This window comes from Aquarana catesbeiana, linkage group LG10 (genome assembly GCF_042186555.1).
Source record: "Aquarana catesbeiana isolate 2022-GZ linkage group LG10, ASM4218655v1, whole genome shotgun sequence".
Taxonomy (NCBI): Eukaryota; Metazoa; Chordata; class Amphibia; order Anura; family Ranidae; genus Aquarana; species Aquarana catesbeiana.
The window spans coordinates 52587245-52598616 of NC_133333.1; the positions used below are offsets into that span (position 1 = coordinate 52587245).

Below are 11372 nucleotides of genomic sequence, written 5' to 3' on the forward strand. Positions count from 1 at the left end.
ACAAATCGTATGTTTGTGGATGGTATGACACCCAAGGCAGAGGGAACCTACGAATCTACTACACCTGTGCTGAATGATGTCGGGACACGAGCGACAACAAGTCGGAGGCAGCTAAGTACATAAGGGATGTGGGATAGGAAACATAACAAATCGCAACATTGTGTATTATATGAAAAAGATTCAAATCCTACCTGCAACAGTGAGCGAGAACCACCAACAAAGACCATGAACGGAGAAGCTGCAACACCCTTGTAACCGAACGTACAGACTCTCGAACACGGAATGAGCTGGGAAGAGTCGGCCTAGTGACATGTGGTATCACACACTGGAACTGACAAAGAGCACAGGTGGGTGGTCTGCCTAAATACCCCCCGGGCTCCTCCCATAAATTCAGACCACCATACTGGCCTTCTTTTTATATATATATCTTTATTTTTTTTATTTTTTTAATTTAGCTTTATATTTATTGCCATTATTTTGACATTACCACCAAAGAACAACCCATTTTTCTATTCCTGCGATCTCAGTTACACCACATATGTGTATGTTATTTGTTTTATGTACCTGTAGTAGGGCCCAGAAAGAAGAGTGTGCATTTTGCTTTTTTTATCCTACCTAAAATACACTGACCGTAAAATAAAAAATGCTTTTTTTAGTCCCTGATGTTTGACCCTTACCCTGACCTAAAACAAACTGTGTTTTCGTAATTTTATCTTTAATTGTTCTACTTTTTTTGCACAGGTTTTTTTTTTTTTTTGTTTACAATCTTCTCCTCTAGTATACAATGTATATTTTTCTATAGCAGAAAGAGTAAAGGAGTGGGCTGTACAGTCGGGCCCCTTTCACATGGCGGGTCCAATCAGGTCCACCTGTCATTTGTCAGGCAGACGTGATCAGATGGTCCATTCACCCCTATTGACTGGGGGGTTGTAAACAGACTTGTGTTTGGTCCGATCCAGTCCAGTAAAAAAGACAGAAGGGGATCCCTCTGTGCAGATCGGATCAGAGGGCAGCTTGGTGTATACAGACAGCGGAGTCCATTTGCTCCCGGCCACCCATAGAGCAAAGCAGGCTTGGTCCATGTCTGCTCTGCACAAACTGAGTGGACAACACGTAAATGTGGACAGATCCCCTGCTGATCTCAACTAAGTCCGCCTTGTGTGAAAGGGGCCTTTCGGTTCACTGTGATAGCCAACCACAAAACAGCGATTCAGAGACAGTCCTCCCAGATCCCAAGCCCTGGTCGTTAGTACACAGGTACACACATATAAAGCCCTACATTAGAAGACCCACTTCAGTGAGGCCCCAAATTTGCATATACTCGGTAATAAGGGGCTAAAGCCCAGCTCCAGACATCTTATAAAATGAATCATGCAGTGGGGCCCCTGCACTGGAAGGGTTAAATTCCCGATTAGCTGGGGGGGGGGGTAATAGGCAGCAATTTCGTATCCCTTGCTTACAGGCTTCCTATCAGCTGTACAGTGAGGAAGCCTGCAGGTGCCCCACTTGCGATAGCAGCCCCTTTGTAGTATAAGTTTTTAGTAGGGCCGAAACAACTAATCGATTAATCGACAACTAATCGTTGTCAACCATTTTCATAATCGATTAATCGGCTAGCCGATTAGTTGGCCTGCATACAGAATACATTTGTTTACATATCAGGAAATACAGTGCAGCACACATACAGCTCAGTACACCGTTCATACATGTCAGTAAGTGCCTGAGAACCTGTGAATGTGTGAGGAGCAATGCTTCATGGGATATGTAGTCAGGAAGTGAGTGATTCTAAAGGCAGAAGTTTTTTTTAAACCTTGCTATAGGGGGCACTCTATACTATAATTTGCAGCTTGCTATTGGGGCACTCTGAAGGCAGGAGGAGGACCCCAAAAAGGAGAATTAGGGCAGCTGTGTGCAAACCATTACACAGAGCAGGTAAGCATAACATGTTTGTTGTTTTAAAAAAAAAATCACTTTAAAGACTCTGTGCAGGGAAGATCATCATCTGAACCCAGAGAAGGTGGAGGCTGATAGACTGGAGATAATATAAGGCATTAAACTTTTACCAGTATTGTGCACTAAATTTAAAATGATCATATCCATGAAAAGAAAAAAAAAGTCTCAGCTTTTAGTACTGCTTTAATATAAAAGATTTATATCTCCCTTCCACCCTTCATGTCTGACCCCTTGTTAAAATGCCCATATATTCTTCTTCTGGGTGTATTTATCATATTTTATATATATATATATATATGTTGATCCGGAGGAAGGCAAAAAACCCCAGCAGAGCATGCTCCAATTTGCTACAGCAGGGGAAAAAATTCCTTCCTGATCCCCCAAGAGGCAATCGGATATTCCCTGGATCAACTTTACCTATAAATGCTAGTACCCAGTTATATTATGTACATTTAGCAAAGTATCCAGGCCTTTCTTAAAGCAATCTACTGAGCTGGCCAGAAGCACCTCTGGCGGGGAGTCTATTCCACATTTTCACAGCTCTTACTGTGAAGAAACCTTTCCGTATTTGGAGATGAAATCTCTTTATCCCAAGACGTAAAGAGTGCCCCTGTGTTGACTGTATAGAGAATAACTTAACACCAAGTTCACTATATGGACCCCTTATATATTTGAACATGTTGATCATATCCCCCCTTATTCTCCTCTTCTCAAGAGTGAATAAATTCAGTTCCTCTAATCTTTCCTCATAGCTGAGCTCCTCCATGCCTCTTATCAGTTTGGTTGCCCTTCTCTGCACTTTCTCCAGTTCCCCGATATCCTTTTTGAGAACTGGTGCCCAAAACTGAACTGCATATTCCAGATGAAAAAGAAAAAAGTGCGCTAGAAATCTAAACGTAAAGCTGCAGCTATACGTGAACCACACATATAAAGTAAATAGACAAAAAAAGCCGCGCTTAAAAAATATGTTAATAATCAATCAATTATTAAAAAAAGTAAAGTCCTTATAATAAATGTCCAACACCAATATATTGATTAGATAAATGGTGAGAAAAAAAAATGATGATTGATGATCAATGACTAATATCCAGGTATCACACTTCCTGTAGAATAGAATGCTTACCAAATAGCAAGCAAAATATGACAGGTGGCTATAAACCCAGCCTGGGCCTTTAGGAAACCTTCCCGGATCCGGACAGAAAAGCGCTCACAGAACAGATCGAATCCACGGAGGTTGAACCCAGAAATTTTTTTTTAAATAACATAGCGTAATACTGACATGGATGGGTATTGAAAAAAAATTTGAAAATGAAATTAAAACTGACACTCCACCAGTGATAAATCATAAACTCATACAATATATAGTGCCATAAGCCCAAAAAAGGGACAATGGAGTAAGTGACATCAAAAAAATATAAAATCAGTGTTAAAGGGCTAGTGCAAAAAAAATCCAATGGGGACGTCAGCCTATGACGAAACACGTTTGGGGGGGACGTGCTGACGTCACCACGCTGCCTCACAGAGGACGGGATTTTTGTTTTGTATGCCGGCTGATTTTATCCTACTACACTGTAAGTTTGTTTCTTTTTTGTGCAATAAACCAGTTTGTACATATTACACTATTCGCCATCCCTCTTTTATATACATGTAATGCGGAGCACAAGTCATGGATGGCACAATGGATTCCCGCTAACCCCATGTCTGGAAGCCGGTCCTGTGATTGAATCTATCTGCTAATAAAGAGCCTGCTGTCTGGTAAGCAGGTCTTATATATGGTTTACAGCACTTGGGTTTTTTCCTTCATTTGAATGATATGCTCCAACCTTTGTTGCATCTGGTAAGCGGCCTCAGATCTGTACCTTGGCATCCTTTCTTCTGCTCATTAGCTATATGTTTCATCTCTAATTTAATTTGGTAAGCGGCTTCATATCCCTTTTTCATCTATCATCTGGTGTTTTCTCACATGCCCTTTTGGTTGCAATTTCTGGTAAGTGGCTTTTTTGGATGTTTTTTTGCACTAGCCCTTTAACACTGATGTTAAATTTTTTTGATGTCACTCACTCCATTGTCCCTCTTTTGGGCTTATGGCACTATATATTGTATGAGTTTATGATTTATCACTGGTGGAGTGTCAGTTTTAATTTCATTTTCCAATTTTTTTTCAATACCCATCCATGTCAGTATTACGCTATGTTATTTAAAAAAAAATTTCTGGGTTCAACCTCCGTGGATTCGATCTGTTCTGTGAGAGCTTTTCTGTCCGGATCTGGGAAGGTTTCCTAAAGGCCCAGGCTGGGTTTATAGCCACCTGTCATATTTTGCTTGCTATTTGGTAAGCATTCTATTCTACAGGAAGTGTGATACCTGGATATTAGTCATTGATCATCAATCATCATTTTTTTCTCACCATTTATCTAATCAATATATTGGTGTTGGACATTTATTATAAGGACTTTACTTTTTTTTAATAATTGATTGATTAACATATTTTTTAAGCGCGGCTTTTTTTGTCTATATTCCAGATGAGGTCTTACTAATGATTTGTACAGGGGCAAAATTATATCTCTCTCTCTCTCTCTGGAGTCCATACCTCTCTTAATACAAGAATGGACTTTGCTCGCTTTGGAAACCGCAGCTTGGCACTGCATGCTATTATTGAGCTTATGATCTACCAAAACCCCCAGATCCTTCTCTACTATGGATTCCCCCAGTTGTACTCCCCCTAGTATGTATGATGCATGCATATTCTTAGCCCCCAAGTGCATAGCTTTACATTTATCAACATTAAACCTCATCTGCCACATAGTCGCCCAATTATCCGATATAAGTAATATATATTATTACTTTCACTGTTTCACAGTATGAATGAACCCCTTATAGCAGCGATTATCTGCTCTTTTTGTGCTACAAAGGGCTAATTTTAGTTTTTTTAACCCCATTATGACAGGTGATTAAAAAAAAAAAAAAAAAAGCATGCTGCTGCTACTAAACATCCTAGGCCTGGTTCACACCTATGCGTTTTTTGGTGCTTTTTGCAGAAACGCACTACAGTTCATTTAATATGGTTTCCTATGGGACACGTTTCCATATTATCCGATTAATCGATTAATCAAAATAATAAATCGGCTAACTAATCGATTATGAGAATAATCGTTATTTGCAGCCCTAGTTATTAGGCATAGTGGGTGTATTGCAAGTTGGAAACATGGGCCTTTAAGCTGGATGCAGCAACTGTATTTGTAGAATTGCTGTCTCCTATGGCAACTGAACATTGAACAGTCAATAGAGATCCATACAGGTAACTCACAGTATCCCATTATAGATCTTCTCTCACATCTCACAGTATCCCAGTGTAGATCGTCACTCACTGAGCTCCCGGTCTCTCACTAGACTTCAAGATCCCAGTCATCACTGGATTTCTTGAGCTCTTCCACAGCTAACCCGCTGTATTCTCCTCAAGCGCTGCCCCTGCTAACCCTGGCTTGGCACTTTGCTGAAGCTTTCCCACTTCTTCGTCATCCCGGGCTGGTGAAAAGGCTGCTCTGGTACTTCTTCAGACTTCCATACGCTGGCCTTTGATAACAGGAATGGTTGTCCCTTGCTGGCAACTATTCCTCCCTTTAACTCTGGCCTTGATCATCACTTGCCCCTGGAGACAGGAGTGGTCGTCCCTTGTGGCAACTGCTTCTCCTTCACGGCTGGCAACGATGCAGGTCCCCCACTGGTGGAACCTCTGCAACTTGGTTGAGCTTCTGGCCGAAAGCACCAACCCCAGGCTGCTTCTCTCTAACCTGGATAGGCCTCAGACAGCCTAGCAGCCAGGTGCTCCCTGGATAGGCCTCAGGCTTCTGGCCTAGCAACCCAGAGCCTTATGACACATGTCCACCCAGACAGCCATTCAGGTGGCACAGAACCCCTGATCACCTGACTCCTCCCGAATGAATAGGTTCTCCCAGCAGGCCAAGGGACTAAAGAAACCCCTTCCAATTGGATGAAACAACTCATCCACTCCTAGTCAGAATTAACTTTGCCCTGGTCATCCTAATGCCACAGGCAACAATGCCACCTAGTGACAGAAGAGAGAAGTGCATCAAATCCAGAGTTAGTGAAAAGTCAGGGAATCCACTATCAGCCAGGCCAGTTACCACCTAGCAAGCTAAATTTGTTAGCTTAAAGCCTCTGACATTGGTAGCTCGGTGAATCCGTTCGGCTGGCTGATGCTGTGTACAGATATAATGATGTTCTTCTATCCATCCCCCAGAGAATGGGGGTGCCTAGCAATTTAATAGGCCCTCTTCTTCTTTTATGCTCGAGCGTGCACCATCAAACGGGACCACTAGTTGGCAGCTTAATGCCTCTGACATTGGTGGCTCAGCCGCCACATTCAGCAGGCTGATGCTGTGCACAATTATAATGATGTGCTCCTGCCTACTATCAGGGTGCTACATATGTTATCCATCCATCCCTACTTATATCAAATTGAATCTATTCAATGTAATCTATGTAATCCATCCATCCAATCTAATCTATGCAATCCAACTATTAATTCAATCTAATTTATGTAATATATCCATCCAAATTTATCTACGTATGTAATCCATCCAATATAATCTATGTAATCCATCCATTAACCCAATCTAATCTATGTAATCCATCTAGAGTTGCCACCTCATCCCTTTAAACCCGAACACATATGAATTACACAGGTTCTGAGGCTAATTTAATGCAGATAAGGCCCTAAGTGAGTTTAATTACCACCCTAATGAGCCACAGAACCTGTGTAATTAATATGTGTTCAGTTTTAAAGGGATGAGGTGGCAACCCTAAATCCATCCATCTATCCAATCAAATCTATGTTATTCATCCATCCGTCCAATCTAATCTTTGTTATTCACCCATCCATCCAATCTATGTAATCCAGCCAATCTAAACTATCATTTCAATCTAATCTATGTATCTATCCATTTGATCTAATCTATGCAATCCATACATCCATCCAATCTAGTCTATATTATCCACCCATCCATCCATTTATCCATATAATCTAATGTATGTAATTCATCCATCCTCTATCTATATCTATACGTTGCTTTCACCTTATCTCATTACAAAAACAAACAAAAAAAAAACAAAAAACAAAAAAAAAACACACATTAAAAAAGTTGTTACACCCAGCCCAATCTGGCTTTGTTTCTGGACGTTCAGCTATCCTGAACATTCGCAAGGTCTTAATGGCTTTAGAATACGCTTAAACCCACCCTGACCAAGACGTCGCTATCATGTCCCTCAACGCTGAAAAAGCCTTCGATAACATCAGTTTCTCCTGGCTTTTAAGTGTAATGGAACAATTCGGCTTTTCGGGTCAAATTATGCGATTCTTATTACAAATGTATGCCTCCCCAACGGCGCGTCTTGTCACTCCTGACTTTATCTCTGACACAATCCCCTTAGCAAAGGAAACGAGGCAGGGATGCCCCCTGTCCCCGTTGTTGTTCAACATTGAGATTGAACCTTATCTAGAATACTCAATTCATCTAATGGGGTTAGTGGCATCACTTTAGGTAACCAAACTCTCCGCTCCGCTCTGTTTGCAGACGATATACTCTTATTCTCTACCGATCCCATATCAGACTTTGACAGACTCAAACAACTCTTTACGGCCTTCCATCTTTGCTCTGGCTTCCGCATAAATTTTGACAAAAGTGAAGTTTTATCAATACACCCACGCCTATCTATTAAATGGAGACATCTATCTCCACTCGTCCTGGCTACTCAACACATCAAATACTTGGGTATTCGTATAGGACGTGAACCATCTTCTTTATATTTACTCAACTATCCCCCCTTAATAACCAAAATTGTGAAGGAGTTGGAAGCTTGGGGGGCCCTCCCTCTCTCGCTTTTTGGGAGCTGCCACCTTTTTAAAATGGTGTCATTTGCGCGCCTGCTTTACCCAATGCAGACCATACCTCTCCTATTGAGACACTCGGATGTTCAAAAAATCCAGAGAGCGTTAACTGTGTTTATATGGTCTCGCAAGAAACCACACATTGCGCTACAAAAATTATGTCTCCCGAAGGGCGAGGGCGGGGCGGGACTACCCAATATACGTTTCTATAACCTAGCTTGTTTACTTAGACAGGGCCTAGATTGGTTGACTGGAGGATCTAAATACTTCAACTTTGCACTTGAAGGCGCTATGGCCTCCCCATATGACCTTTCAGCCATCCTTCATTCTAATCCTAATACTTTGCCTCCCCACCTCAAGACAAGTGTGCTTTTCAGGGATACAGTCATCACATGGAGAGAGGTCAGAAAATTACTCGGACTGCCCTCTAGCATCTCCTGCCACCTAAAAATCCAAGGAAACCCTATGTTCCTCCCATCCACTTTGCATAAAGCTTTTAGCCAATGAAAACTCAGGGGCCTTACGAGCATAACATCCATCTACCATGACAAACTAGGCAAATTTAAACCTTTCCAAACCTTGATGCGTGAATTCTCGCTACCACCAACACACATCTTTTTTTATCACCAACTCACCGATTATTTAAAGTCTTGCTATGGGTCTGAATCTGATCCCCTTCAAACGTCCTTCATCGACACTGTACTTCAAAGCAACGACTATTCTATCTCCAATATCCACTCCTACCTCATACAGCACCAATCACGGAAATACTGCCTCAAACCATTCCAAAAATGGTCTCACTTACTGGGTGACAACGATCTGCCGAGAAAAATCCTTGAGGGATACAGGCATATCCGCAAACTTACAACATCAGAAGCATGGCGTGAGACGCAATTTAAAATTATTCACAGAGCCTACTTCCCGTTCCGCTTCAACAAAGCAGACCCAACTCAAGCGCAATGTCCCTTGTGTTCCATGCCTCGCCCCACACTGCTCCACCGACTTTGGGACTGCACTACTATCACTACTTATTGGAATGCTGTGATAGCTTACATCAACAAAATCAATAAAAGCGGATAACTAAAGATTGTCTCTTATGCTTGTTCAGTATACCACCATCATCCTCCTCATCAGCGATGGACCTACAAAATATTCCACAATGGGCTCATCTATGTCTCTTAGTTGCCCGCAGGACTATTATGTCTCACTGGATCACAGCAACACCACCTAATTTACCGGCGGTTAAAAAAGCCATGACTCTTTTACTTAGAGAGATTAGACACCATCACATTGAACTTTCGTTTCAAGAGATGGAGAAGATATATGGAAGCCACATTCACTCAACAAGCAATGCAAGATATAATGCACCCATTCCGTTTTACGGATTGGTACCTAAAGAGAGATCTTACCAATTCCCTGGGCAACCTCAAAATATCTCACGCTTCTGACCCCTCTACTTTTAAGCCGCTGTAAGATGTTCGTAAACCCATAATGCTCTTTGACATCCACTATTTTTTTCTATTTGACCTCAGTATTATCATTTAGTTTCACTGTTTATCTGATCTCTAGTTTGTTATGTCCTAACGTTGCTTCCACTTCTGAAGGTACAAAGGTGTAAGGTACAGCCTCTCAGGCACTGTATTGCTTAATAACATTGATACGATGGTAAATGTGAATTACTGACCCCCCCCCTCACTCCCCCCCCCCCTTCCTGTATTTAGGTATAAAACTTTCTTACTGCTTAGAGAATTTACGTGTACATGCTTAATAGCTATTATGTACTCTGTTTTATACTACTGTATTTTGTAAAACTCAATATTTTTCAAAAAAAAAAAAAAAAGGTTGTATGCTTTCATAGACCTATGCCAAACTATTGCTAATACAGCTGTACGCTTTCATTGATTTGTGACCAAGGTGTAGAACTCCAGACATTTTTTTTTCTTAGTTTTGAATAGTGAAAAGGGTAAGAGTCTCTTTCAGATCTATATTGCCTTCTGTGCATTCACAGGTGTTATATGCCTTCGGTCTGTTTGTGCTCACAAGTTTGACCGGCTTGCTCAAATACTAAATACTATCCCTCTATATGACAAATTAAAAGGGATGTGTATGCTTCATACCTTAAGAGTTAGATGCCAGGTAAGATCTCTATTGGAAATCCTGCATCATTTGCAGTGTGCAGATATCAGATGGATTGGAAGGCTGCCAACAGTAGCTTTTATAGCAGAATGAGCAGTTTCAGTTTCCTAAATATTGCATGCTGTTTTACAGACTTCCTGCTCCTCCCCATAGAAGTTCTAGTTTGAAGCAACTTGGTAATACAAAATATCACCCCTAGGTGGTGTAACAAGTTCAGGTTTCAAAGCTGGGGATTCCATTCTCCTTTCACATTCGTTAAAGGAGAAGTATAACCAAAGCTCGTTTGGCTGTACTTTTCCTATGGATCACAGGAGTGCAATTAGTTTTGCACTCCTATGACCCGTTTTCAGCTGAGAGGGGACTGAAGTCCCCTCTCTGCTGATGTCACCAATGTCAGTCCAGGCACTACGTTATCCTGACCACGGAGTCTGGATCGGCTGCTCCGCCCCCTCCACAGCTCATCGCTCCGATGAGCGAGGAAGGAGAAGAGCAGAGAGCTGTGACTGACAGTCTCCAGCTCTCTGCTCACGGAGCTCTGAAACCGGAGCGATCAGCAGTGTTCGATCACTTGGTTCTCAGTGTAGAGGCACTGGGGGACAGATGCAGCATCGGACCTAGGTAAGTATAAAACTGCAAAATAAAAATAAAAAATCCTTTACTTCTCTTTTAAAGTATACAGGTACAGTTTGTGAAACCTCACACTTCTGGACAGAGATCCGAAAAATTATCCAAAAATTCACTGATTATGAGATTTCTGATGATCCATCTAAGCCTTTTTCTTATTACATGTTTCGACTATTCTGGTGAAGATTTATAAATAATCGATTTTACATCAGACGGGACCACAAGTTCACAGCTTAAAGTCTCTGACATTGGTGGCTCAACCGAAACGTTCAGCTGGCTGATGCTGTGCACAATTATAATCATGTGCTTCTATCCATTCTGTGCCGAATGGGGGTGCCCGGCACTTTAATAGACCCTCTTCCTCTTTTATGCTCGAGCATGCACCATCAGACGGGATCACTGGTTCCCTGCTTAAAGCCACTGACATTGGTAGCTCAGCCGACCCGTTCAGGTGGCTGATGCTGTGCACAATTATAATCATGTGCTGCTATCCATCCTCTGCAGAATAGGGGTGCTCAGCACTTTAATAGGCCATCTCCTTCTTTTATGCTGGAGCATGCACCATCAGACGGGACCACTAGTTCTCAGGTTAAAGCCTCAGACATTGGTGGCTCAGTGGACACATTTAGCTGGCTGATGTTGCTACGAGGTTGCATTTATGACCCAGCTCTCAACCCTCCTCCTTTCTCAGCAAGGACTTGGGACTGGCCACGGTGGAGTTAACTAAAACATCGTATACTGAAAAAGGTTC

General features: G+C 41.8%; 1 protein-coding gene across 3 annotated transcripts in view; it reads right to left on the reverse strand.

The window, feature by feature from the left end:
• Positions 1-10137, reverse strand: part of LOC141110684 (interferon regulatory factor 3-like) — a 77031-nt gene extending 66894 nt beyond the window's left edge. For 2 of the 3 annotated variants that reach the window (XM_073602176.1, XM_073602181.1), the window contains exon 1: positions 9979-10137. The gene's annotated coding sequence lies outside the window, so the exon portion shown is untranslated. Of the gene's footprint in view, positions 1-9270; positions 9499-9978 lie in introns of those variants that run through there. The other variant, XM_073602177.1, reaches the window with a different exon arrangement.
• Positions 10138-11372: the final 1235 nt, after the last annotated feature.